Below are 13,394 nucleotides of genomic sequence, written 5' to 3' on the forward strand. Positions count from 1 at the left end.
TTTTATGCCATTTATTTTTTATTTCACCCTAGCAACTTTATTTATCTACTCTGCTTCTACTGACTATTCACATAAAAGATAACTCAGTGCTTCCATCTGTCAAAAGACTCACGTAAATTAACCTAATCAAATATTCTCTGATCTTCTGACTGGACTGAGAGTACTACAAGCTTTTTAGGCACCGATGACACGGCTTTTGCTGACAAGCAGTCTTGGTCACACACAAACGTGGCTCTGCTTCCAGCCAGACCCTGAGTCCCATGGCCACTCTGGGTGGCAGCAGAGACCCTCCGGCTACCTAAGAAAAGACCACTAGGTCTGAGAGGAGGGCTGTGTGCTGATCAGCAGTGCTGTCCACTGAGGATGTGATCAGCACCAAATATCCAGATGTCTGTTTCATGAAACTAAAAGGTTTTAGAGATACAAGTTGCATAAGTCTTCATGTCATCTGGACCTCTCATACCATAAATGACAAAATATTTTAGGAGAAGAATTAAACAACTAGGTCAAGGCCATGTACCCTAACTATATTTAGACATCTTGGGAAAAGTTTAGGGAGGAACAAGTGACAAATACATAAAACCTAAGCAAACAAGCAAAAAAAAGTTACCAACACTGGGGAAAACAAAAAACTGTGCTGGGAAAAAAAAAAGTAACCATGGATTATATGCCTCAGATGTGAATAATGTTTTCATGGTCATAATAATGTAAACACTGATTATTATTCAAAATTCAATTATAGTTACAATGAAAAGGGAGGAGAGTTCCACACATAGAGTGACAATGCACAAGCAAGATAAATCCCCTTCCTCTATCATGAGAAGTCAAAGGTAATGCTTAAGAATGAAAAATTAAAAACTGGAAAAAGAGCAACATGCCATTTAGAGATGTGGAGGCAAATAACAAAACCATTACTTCTTGAACTAGAGTTAAACTCCAGACAGCAGGGACTGGGGTGGGGGTAAGAGTCAGGAAATGGCTGAGTTTTATAACAAGCCTTGTACAGCTCCTGGACTCTGAATTCTGTGCATGTATAGCTGAGATTAAAATTAAATTAAAAAATGACCATGAAGATACTAGAACCTAGTCCTGTTTCTCACTACATAATACTTCTTAAAAATTATATATTTTTTTCGCTTGAAGAAAACATGAATATTTTAACCAAACAATTTAATTTTCCATTTCCTGCTGTGGCTATTGTGTCTCATTTCATGGAAGCAAAAGAATAAATCAATAAATCAAATATTCACCAACTGAACTGGAGACATATGAACCTATACTAGACGCTTGGAAAACATACAAGTAAGACCTCCCCTGCAAACACACACTCTGTTTTAGAGAAACAAACCCCCAAATAACCTAAAAGCAATGAGATAAGCACCCTAACACTCAACCGTTCTGTGAGTCTTGGTTTCTTCATTTGCAAAATGCCTCATCGGGTTTTCGTGAATATTTAATGATTCAGTACATATAAAGTTCTTGGAACACTGCCTGGCAGATTATAAGAAAAATAAGGCCCCAAATACAAACCTTTGTCTGCCTGATTTTATAGGCCATGATCATTCTGCTACACCACATTTCTGAAATAATCCTGTTCAATTCAAAAACAAAAAATTCTCCTAAAAATGGTATCCAGTAAAAAGACAAACTGTGACTCATTACCTAAGTATATGTAGGGGCAGAATAAAATCTGAGGATTAAAGAAAAACTTTTCCTAGCTCTATTTTTTTTTCTAGTTATTTACAAGTATTTGATTTATTTAGAAACAGTCCCCTATAATATGTCTTAGGAGTTCAGTCACTCAGTCTTGTCTGACTCTTTGCGACCCCATGGAAAGCAACATGCCAGACTTCCCTGTCCATCACCAACTCCCAGAGCTTGCTCCAGTTCATGTCCATTAGGAGTCAGGCATGATTAAAGGTGAAGTTCCTGATTTATCAAGAAGTAAAATGTAGCAGTTATCTTCAACCAGAAAGTAAATTATTTATCACCAGATGGCACTGTACTGGATAATTTTTTAAATTTTTTTAGCTCAAGGTTCAACTTACTTATCAAATTAAAAGAATTCTTTCTTTCAACAGAAGAAGGTAAAATTGCATTACTCCTATTTTAAGTTATCTCATGGCTTTGAAAATAAAGATATGGTTTAATGGAAAAGAAAACAATGACATAATCAAGTTAAACTCTATTTTTAAACTATTCTGATATCTTAAATAACTCTTCTGACATTTTCTAAGCAGAAACAACTATGACTGTCTCTGGTTTACAATACAACAAACAAGTACAGGAACCGAACGTGTGCAGATTTGTACTGTAGCAATTTGACTTAGGTGGAACTACACTTCCCAGAATCTCTGGTCACAAAGGGCTCCAGGCAGAGTTGGCCAAAAGAGGATTTCACTTCAGATGCCAGAGGAAGAACTGAGGCAGTCAAAGGATTTCTCTTCTTGGTTAGATGTGGTGACAGACACTGACACTGCCAGCTCATCCTAACACCCAGTTCCAGCTCATCCTAACACCCCTCTGGTCCATGTCTAGCTCTTTTTTTCTCAAACACTGAACTGACTGACCAATAAGACACCAGGTTCATGCCAGACAGCTGGCAGAAGACACAGAAGTGGTGTTCTGGAAGTATTTAATTATGGACGAACAATGTTTAGTAAGCTATAATAATGAAGTAAAAGAGTTAAGCTCCTCCTCACACAGTAGCTTCAATGTGTTGATAATGTTCTATTAATTTATAGATTTATAGGCCCTTTTCTATGTATCAAACATTACATAATATTTTTTTAAAAGGGCAATCAGTGATATTAAGCATCTGGAGATATTCAAATAAGTTGAGACCACAATGTCTGAACAACAGTGAGCCAAGAAATCCATCTCCACCATTTCTTTAATATTGACCAAACTGTCATTCAGCAGTTTCATTCACGGTGCATGAAAACCCTCCATCCATAGTCAACTATCTTTAATAGCCAAACTCCTGAATTTGATAGCTAACTACCAAGATGACTTCTTAGTCTGTTTTATTTTCAGAACTCAAAAAGTAGGTCTAGTGCTAGAACCAATGACAAGGATACACAACAGGCTCAATATTCTGTGTTAAAAAGAGTTGATCAGTTAAATTTATCTTCATACTGGTATCAGCCTGATTCAACTCCCTTAACATATGAGTTATCACAAGGTAATGAAATAAAACATCAAAGAAAATAAGAAATATAACTGCTAGTTCACTTCTGTGGATTAAAAAAAAAAAATCAAGATTCTGTGTTCTGTCCTGTTTTTCTTGAGTTTGTCTCTGGCAATGTCATTCAGAATCCAACAGTCTGGGTGATTGCTTCCATACAGATAATTCCCCAAGTCTTATCTCTACCACTGAACTTCCAGCAAAGTCACCATACTCTAGACGCATAGGGCAGTGTTCTCTTCTCTGTGTGCTGTCAAGATTTACAGAGGACTTCCCAAGTTCCTAAGTTTACAAACCATTATCTCCAGCACTCCAATGAAACAGGTACTGTGATCCTGGTCTTGACATGTCCTAGATGCATAAACTTGGAAGCTTTAGAGAGACTGAGCAGCTTTATCCAAGGTTATATATCTAGTATAAGTCAAAATGAGGATCTGAACCCAGGTTGGGTCTGGCCACAGAACCCAAGTTCCCCATCCTCAGTCCATCCTCCTCTCCCATTAGATCACTTGAGAATAACATTTGCCTCTGATTTGGTCATAGTTTTCACTCAAAACATGCAATACACTTATATTTAGTATGTGTTAAGACTTAGCTGTTGACTTATTACATCCTAAATACATTATGTTGACTAATACATAAATAATAATTTTTAAAAAGCTAGCTTAAAACTCAGCATTCAAAAAATTAAGATCATGGCATCCAATCCCATCATTTCATGGCAAATAGATGGGGAAACAATGAAAACAGTGAGAGACTTTATTTTCTTGGACTCCAAAATCACTGTAGATGATGACTTCAGACATGAAATTAAAAGACACTTGCTCCTTGGAAGAAAAGCTTTGACCAACCTAGACAGCATATTAAAAAGCAGACATTACTTTGCTGACAAAGGTCCATCTTGTCAAAGCTATGGTTTTTCCAGCAGTCATGTATGGATATGAGATTTGAACTATAAAGAAAAATGAAGTGAAGTGCAAGTCATTTGGTCATGTCTGACTCTTTGCAACCCCATGGACTACAGAGTCCATGGAATTCTCCAGGCCAGAATACTGGAGTGGGTAGCTGTTCCTTTCTCCAGGGGATCTTCCCAACCTTAGGGATTAAATCCAGGTCTCCCGCATTGCAGGAGGATTCTTTACCAGCTGAGCCACAAGCAAAGCCCAAGAATACTGGAGTCGGTAGCCTAGCCCTTCTCCAGCGGATCTTCCTGACCCATGAATCAAACCGGGGTCTCCTGCATTGCAGGCGGATTCTTTACCAACTGAGCTATCAGGGAAGCCCAAAGGAAAACGAGCTCTGAAGAATTGAGGCTTTTGAGCTGTGGTGTTGGAGAAGACTTTTAAGAATCCCCTGGACTGCAAAGAGTTCATACCAGTCAATCCTAAAGGAAATCAGTCCTGAATATTCATTGGAAGGACTGCTGCTGAAGCTGAAGCTCCAACACTTTGGCCACCTGATGCAAAGAACTGACTCATTGGAAAAGACCCTGATGCTGGGAAAGATTGAAGGTGGGAGGAGAAGGGAACAACAGAGGACGAGATGGTTGGATGGCATCACCAACTCAATGGACATGAGTTTGAGCAACTCCAGGAGTTCATGTTGGACAGGGAAGCCTGGCGTGCTGCAGTCCATGGGGTCACAAAGAGTTGGACACGACTGAGCGACTGAACTAAAATACATCCTGAATGAGAAAGTGAGCTGAGGTGTTATCTGGTATCAAAGAGTAACTCCTGCTCCAATTTAAAGTGGAGAATACTCAGTATCATAAAACATAATAACAGTTGGACAATGAAGACAAAAACCAGAAGATAATTAAACCAGAGTCATGTATACCTCTACACCTCAAACCTATTCCAGTCTCAGGATTCCACCTACAGTGAGGACAATCATATTATATTATTATACCTCCAGGTTCTACATTCTGTTGATGCTACTGGGGTTCCTTCCTATGGGAAGGAATAAATTTCAGGTTTCTACCCTTCCTGAACCTATAGCAGTCTAAGTGGGCCAAATCCAGCCATGTTGTGAGCGATGGCAATTAAGGAAGAATTTTTAAGGATCACTTGCTATGTTAAAAAAAAAAAAAAAAAAAAGAGTATTTTTCTGCCCCTTGACATTTAACACTTGGGTTTTATCACCCTACCTGAATTAAATGCATCAGAGTTTTGCCCTGTGAAGATATCATCCTGCTCTCTCTTGTCTGAGAATAAGAATCCCCTACTCGATACTCACTCCTTATTGAGTAACAGACTGATAGTGCATCTATTTACTACGAGTGCATCTTGGGAATACAAATGCTATCCATTTGGATTAAGTTTTAAGCACAGTATGGGCAATTTCACGGTAGGCCTAGAAAAAGGACTCTCCTAGTCTTTCCACCATTTCCTTCTCCCTCTGGTCAGCAACTCCCTGAAGTCAGTACTCTCTGTTAGGATGCTCCACCTCCACTCCCAGACACAGGGTGAGCTCTCTGAGTCCTGAGGCAAAGAGAGAGAGTCCTCTTCCCCACAGGCCCCAGATCTAGTCCTCTAAGGACAAAAGCCTTCCCCTAGGCCACTAGACCCACCACCACACCACTTGCTGTCCCCTTCAGAGACTCCTTCTCCTTGAGCATATATTCAACCTCATCCCCCTGTTCTCTTTAGCCTGGGTCCTTACTAGAAGTCATTTTTTCTATAACTCTCTCTGTCCAGTATCACCCACTCACCTGACTCAACAAGGGTCACACAAATTGCAAGCTTTAAAGGTATCTTTGCTATATCTTGAGCATTGTTCTTTCATTTACATCTAAACAAAACAATAAGTTATAAACATTTTATTGTGGTTTAAATCCCTGACTCCAGGTAGGCAAGTGCCTGCCTTATCCATGATTTTTACGATGAGAAAATTTTCACTATGGATATTAATTAGTTGCTTTAAATGTATGCAGTCAGAACAACAGAAGAGCCTTGAAATAAAGCAGAAGAGATTCCGTACTTCCTAATTACCTGGATACTAAAACACTTAAACATGTACCACTGACAAGGGGTTATAAAACTTCTAATTCTGTCAATATTCAAAAAAAAATAAAATGGAGAGAAAACAATTATCTATCCTTGATGACTTGGTATCATTTGCCTGAAGGAAGAATCTAGGGTGTTTTATAGTCCCTCTGACTTAAGTCTTTGTTTTCATCATTACTTTAGAAGGTAATCTGATCCACACTAATGGTCCCAGAGAACCACTTATCCTTTTCCAAGCATCCACTATAAGACTGAACCTGGCTTTGGTACTCCTCTTTCTTTAAACTCACTCCAAAAATGGGCTTCAGAGAAAGACTTTCTAAAGTCAACACAAACTTCAGACTTCAGATCTCTCTTAACAGCTGATCACAGAACGCAGATGAAACTCCAAAACTCAGTGGTGCTCTCCAAGCTTTCAAAGCAAAACACTGAACAAAAATGCAGAGATAAGTACAGACTTCAAAGAACACTGAAGCCCACTGGCTTACTTCCATGAAGGTCCCGAGTTCTAGAAATAACTGCTCTGTAAATGACTTTTTTTACTTTGTCAGGATCATCCACTTAAACAACCTTGGTATGTCCCTGTCATTGCTTAGGTTTTTTTTTTTTTTAAAAAGGTCTTTCATTGACACAAGACAGAAAATTCAAGAATTCAGAGAAACATTCATAGATTTAAAAAAATTATATATACTATTTATACATATACAGAAGTACACTACCTTATGCCAAAATAAAGACCTTCCCAGTACCCTTTTCCTGAATCTACCTCCTATTTCAAACTGTTTTTAAGGTGGTCTGTACATACTCATTGTCTATACTCATTAACACCCACAGCACTTGGCCGCTGGAATGAAGTTCCTAACACCAGCATTGTAATTTCTCTCACTGAAAGCCTCTGACATGATGCAGTTCAATGGCCTCACCCTACTTCTCATCCCAGCTTGACCTCTTGATGGTATCTGATACTGACCACTTCCCTTTTTTATAAACTTATTTTTTATTGGAGTATAGCTGATTAACAATGCTGTGAGTCTCAGGTGAACAGCAAGGGACTCAGCCACGCCTGTAAGATGTGTCTGTTCTCCGCCAAGCTCCCCTCCCATCCAGGCTGCCAACAACACTGAGCAGAGTTCCAGTAAAACACCACAGTAGGTCCTGGTTGGCTATGCATTTTAAATATAGCACGACCACTTCCCTTCTCGACGCTGTTCTTCAGTGGGCTTTTCCTGCCCTTTAAAGGCTGGAATGTCCAGGGGTCCTTTGCATGGGCCGCCCTCACTATGCCCAGCTATTTCCCGTTTAGTAATCTCACCCATCCACACAATGTGACTCCACCACCCACATCTTTCCTAAACTCCAGAGTCACATTGCCAATGGTCTGCTAGTCGTTGCCATATTGATGCCCCCCTTTCAGATGTCCAAAAAGAAGTCCAAGCTTCCTCTCATCCAATGGCTAGAGGATTCAAAAATCTGCAGCCATTTGCTACTCTTCCATCTCTCTCACAACTGCTACATGGAGCTCTGGTCCATAAATCTCACAAATTCTACCTCCCAAAGCGTACTCCACCTGGCCTCCTCTTCCAACCCCCACTGTCAGAGCTCTCATCCAGGCCCTTCATCTTGCTCATCTGCACCACTGTGTTCACTCATCTCCTAACTAGTCCACTCTCTTTAGTTTATCCCCATCCAGGTCAATTTTCACACTGCTGCCAGAGCATTTTTCTAAAATGATGAGACTATGCCATTCCTACGATTTTAAAATCTCCAGTGGTTCCCCACAATCAACAGGGCAAAGACTAGCTGTCAGGATTACAAACTCGGCTCCTAATCTCATTTCCTACCATGTGTCTACTTACCAACTCCCAGGAGCCTCAAGCTCCTTCTCAACTTCTCAAACAGTGATCCTCGGACCTCCACGGCTGGTATACCCTGCTCCTTCTTCTCCATGAGGTGAGCAGCTGCCTACCCATTTCCCAACCTCCCCAGGCAGAACTGGTCACAGGCTTTCAAGGCTGTCTCTGTGTGAGGCTCTGCTACGACATGTACCACACAGTCTCATTCATCTACACTTGGCTCTCACTCCCGAGCCGTGGCTGAAACCTAACCAGAGGAGCACCTCAAGGTCAGGAAGTCCACTCTATTCATTTTTTCAGTCTACTCAGGAGCTGGTGATGGACAGGGAGGCCTGGCGTGCTGCGATTCACGGGGTCGCAAAGAGTCGGACACGACTGAGCGACTGAACTAAACTGAAAGGTTCTCTACGGCTCACATGATCTGTCTGTCTCCCTGGCCACCAGATCTCCTGACCACTGAAGGGCAGTGACACCACTGCCATGTTGGTGGTGTGTCTACTACAAGGCGTGGGAAATCAGTCATGTGTTCATTCCACTAACACTCATTAGATGTGGGGATCCACAGGTGAGTAAGGCTTGACTCCTTCCACTAAGGAATTCATAGTCTAGCAGGGAAAACAAACACCTCAACAGACATTTGTACAACATGTTGGAGGAGACCAGTGATAGAGTGATTCTCAGGACATTTTGGAGTCAAAGGATCCGGAGGAGGACAAGGAGCCCAGCATGGTATGGAGCACTGGGTTTGGGAGAAGGCCACTGGAGGAAGGGTCTGGGACTGAGGGTGCTCAACGTGAGTCTCAGAGAACATTAGGGAGAGAGGAGGGGATAGCATGGACGGAGGCAGGAAAAGAGAAATACATCAATTAATCACACCAATTGCTTTTTCACTGCCTAAGTATAAGCAGTAGAAGTCGTGAGACAGTCCTTGTAAATATATCCATACATTTAACCATGAAAATAAACAACAAAAGTGGCATTTTCCTAGGACACACCTCACTTTTTGTCTGTCCCTCTCTCTCATACCCACTGACACATGAAAAACTTAATACACAAAATGAAAAAGAGACGTAAGAACCGTCATGGCAGTACTGACATGCTTAGAGCCCATGTTTCTCATTTCATGCTTCCTCTAACAGTTTCTTCTTTTCTGAGCTCTCCACGCCAGTTTCTCTCACTTCCTTCACTCCTGATGGCTTTCTCCCCGTCCCCTGCCCCTCTCAGCTCTTCCTATGGCCACCTTCCATGTACAATGCAGAACTAGCATACATCTTTTAATGTTGCCCTATTTATTCAGAAACGATGTTACCATGAGCGGTCAGATCTTTTTGTGCTAAAAAGTATTTATCAGCAACAGTTCTTTTTTTCTTTTTCCACAGTATAAAGTCTATCCTTTAATTTAGACCCATAGTTACTACTTATACACTAATTTAGCTTCTCTAAGTCTTTAGAAGACTCAAAAGTTATTCTTAAAAAATAGCCCTATTATAAAAAAAAATCAAAATAATAATCATCACACCATGTAGTAGAGAAAACTCAAGATTTCATTTCTGGCTATGTCAGTATTCTACTACATAATTCCTTGGTCCATTTGATCTCAAGTCCTTATAGAAATCTTAAACTATTTCACATAAAGTGATTTTTAAAATATTTTCATGTTTTTTGTTCCACCTTATTAGCAATTATTTTACCTACTTGAAAACTGATTAAATACATATACAGATATATAACATAAAAGAATACAAAATGACCTGTCAATGTAGTATTTCTCTTTGTCAGCAGCTATGTTAATCAGATTTCCTAATCATCTCCAAAAGTTCAATGAACAAAACCAATGAATAACAAAATTGTGCTTCAAGCTGAGAGATAAGGAAGAGGGAAAACAGGTGACCCCTTGCTTGGATCTGATCTTGAAGTCACACTAACTAGGGGGGAAGTAAAGGAAGGGAGGAGGGGGGAAAAGCACAGATAAGAACAGTCAAAACAGTATGAGAAGTAAAAAAAAAATTAGAAAGTAAGTTGATTTCACTCACAGTTAAAGAGTTCCTGAAAACAAGTGAAGCAAAGTCATACTGCATTCCTCCATCCAAGAACTGAGCAGAAGTTCCACTCCAGGAAGGCTTAGAGGTGCTAAAAGGAGGCAAGAAGGACGTAAGATCTCAGAATCTAAGTGATGAAAGGCATGCCAGCCACTCATCCTCCCACTTTAGGCACATTTTTTTAAAAAGTTAATCATCGAATTAAATGTTATAATCCAATTTCCAAAATTGTTCTACTCCACTTAAAGTGCTGTCACCTCTAATAATCTTACAGGCAGATGCATTCATTTCAAACATCACTCTTTTCAGATTCCTTGATATCTGACGTTCTCGATCACTTCACCTTTTTTGTTCTTATCAGGAACACAGCCAGATCTTTCTCTAATGCTACAGATCCAGCTCCACTTCTCAGTTCAGGTCAGTCGCTCAGTTGGATCTGACTCTTTTCGACCCCGTGGACTGCAGCATGCCAGGCTTCCCTATACATTACCAACTCCCGGAGCCTACTCAAACTCATGTCCATTGCTTTGGTGATGCCATCCAACCATCTCATCCTCTGTCGTCCCCTTCTCCTCCCGCCTTCAATCTTTCCCAACATCAGGGTCTTTTCCAATGAGTTGGTTCTTCACATCAGGTGGCCAAAGTATTGGAATTTCAGCTTCAGCATCAGTCCTTCCAAAGAGTATTCAGGACTTTTTTCATTTAGGGTGGACTGGCTGGATCTCCTTGCTGTCCAAGGGACTCTCAAGAGTCTTCTCCAACACCACAGTTCAAAAGCATCAATTCTTTTGACACTCAGCTTTCTTTATAGCCCAACTCTCATATCCATACATGACTACTAAAAAAATTCTAGCTTTGACTAGATAGACTTTTGTTGGTAAAGTAATGTCTCTCCTTTTTAATATGCTGTCTAGGTTGGTCATAGCTTTTCTTCCAAGGAGCAAGTGCCTTTTAATTTCATGGCTGCAGTCACCACCTGCAGTGATTTTGGAGCTCCCCCCCCAAAACAAAATCTGTTACTGTTTCCATTGTTTCCCCATCTATTTGCCATGAAGTGATGGGATCAGATGCCATGATCTTAGTTTTCAAATGTTGAGGTTTAAGCCAACTTTTTCACTCCCTTCTAACCAGACTCCAGACCATGGTTTCCCCCAGAGACTTGGTCTTCAGTTCTCTGGTCTGCCTCTCTGTACACTCATCCCTTGAAGAGTGTAACCCTCACTTCACATGAGGGTTAAACTTCACATTAAGTTTCCCTCTTTGGCTAGACATTTCAACATGAGACCTGGTTCATGTTTCAAGGGCTTAGGAATTTCCCCTTCAATGTTTAAAACCAGACAGGCACCTTTATCCCCTCAAAATTGTTTTCTCTTTCCAGTTACTACATGCCTGATCATTCTGCAGGTCAGAAAACCTTGAAACCACTTTTTACTCACATCTTCTCTCTTTCTGCAGCAACCCTGTTCTCTCTCGTCTCCCCCAGCTAACTCCACCATTAACCCTACTGCTGGGTTACTGCACTAAGGTCAATCCATTTGTCCCTTTCTTCAATTATTCTTTGCCACTGCTACCAGATTAATCTGCTAGATACCGTGGTAATTCTTCATTTCAAAATCATACACCCCTCCTTTTCTTCAGAACACAGATGGTGGTTTTAAACGTCCCTAGATTCTTTGAAACCCCTCTCCTTAAAAGGTGGAACCTAATGCCCGCCTTCTCCCTGCCTTGAGTGTGGGCTGAATCCACTGGCTTGCTTCTAAGGAATAGAACTCTCGCAAGAGTTTCCAAATCCCTGACCCACGAACCACAGAAATTGTTAAGAGACCGTAAAATGCTTGTTTAGTTCTAAGCCACTAAATTCAAGGGTAATTTGTTACATGGCAATAGATTACTAATTCAGAAGGTCTTTCTACTGCCCAGTGGATCAAATCCAAACTCTGTGGGACACAAGGTCTTCCCCAAACTGTTCCTACTTTATCTTCAAGAACAAACACCTGCTTCAGTCTAAAGGCCAGTTATTTCACTGACCTCATGTAACACAGTAAAATTCCGCTTCTTTAACTTATGCTATTTCCACATGAAATGTCCTTTGAGTCTCCCTACTAACCTAAATTCAACACTTTTGGGGGGCTCAGTTCTAAATCTACCTACCAAAGAAATTCTTCTATTTTGTAATGTATATAAATAAACAAATATTTGATTTCCAAAACTATCTTTAAGTTATTCAAGGGAGAAATCATGACTTTGCTACCCTTACATTTCCATGTTAATGGAAACATACTTTTTTGTTTAGAACTAACTTTTATGACCCTTCCTTCAAAAAGAAAGCTTTGAATATCTTTTAAGAGAGGACATATACAATAAAGTTTACTTCGTTTAAAAAGTGTCAAATAGTTTGAGAGGATAATTTGGTATTATACACCACCAAAAAAACTACATGATCTACGAATAAGCAATTCCACTTTCAAGAATCTATTTTATAGATATAAATACAAGTAAGCAAAAATATAGGTACAAAGATATCCTCCACAGCATTGTTTATAGTAGGGAAAACTCAGAAGCAACATAAAATATACCAATACAGGAAAAGTTAAACTAGACTACCAAAGGTCCATTTTAGAAAATGAAACAGGTCTACATGTACTGACCTGTTCTGACTGCAATGATATAATACGTAAAAAAAAGTTTCACAAAGAAAATAAAATATTTAAGAATAAATTTAATAACACGTATAAAATCCTTCTGAGGAAAACTTTATATAACATTCCTAAAAAGCTACAAATGAAGAACTTAACAAACAGAAAGACATTTCTTATTTTGGAACAGAACAAGCCAACATCATAAAAATGTCAATTTGTTATAAGTCAATTTATCAATGTAATACAATTCCCATAAATATACCAATAATTCTTTTCAATGGAGCTGAAAAATTGATACAGAGCTTCATATTAAAAATACATGTGCAAGAACAGCCAGGAAAACATCAAATGGTAGAGGGGAGGACTAGGCCTCCCAAACATTAAATTATGCTATACAGCCTCTTAAGTGAAAAGTGTGCTACTGGCCCACAAGCAGACAGACAAATCAGCAGGGTAGTACAGAAAGTTCAAAAACAGAATGTTAGTACTGCTTATGATAAAAGAGGGAGTCTAAAAATCACTAGGGCAAAAACTGATTTTTTAATAAATGGTTAAAGCAACTGATTAGTCATTTAGAAAAAGATAAAATTCATACCATAAAGAACAGACTCCAAACAAATCAGAGATCTAAATGTAAAACAATGAAGCCAATATAAGTATGAGAGGGAAAA

The 13,394-nt window shown here is 39.6% G+C and overlaps 1 protein-coding gene across 1 annotated transcript in view; it reads right to left on the reverse strand.

The window, feature by feature from the left end:
- LOC136170342 (uncharacterized) overlaps positions 1 to 13,394 on the reverse strand; it is an 83,883-nt gene that overhangs the window by 43,978 nt on the left and 26,511 nt on the right. Inside the window, exon 4 of the mRNA XM_065938495.1 lies at positions 10,079 to 10,175. The gene's annotated coding sequence lies outside the window, so the exon portion shown is untranslated. The remainder of the gene's footprint in view (positions 1 to 10,078; positions 10,176 to 13,394) is intronic.

The sequence above is a fragment of the Muntiacus reevesi genome, chromosome 6 (genome assembly GCF_963930625.1).
Source record: "Muntiacus reevesi chromosome 6, mMunRee1.1, whole genome shotgun sequence".
In the NCBI taxonomy this organism is placed as follows: Eukaryota; Metazoa; Chordata; class Mammalia; order Artiodactyla; family Cervidae; genus Muntiacus; species Muntiacus reevesi.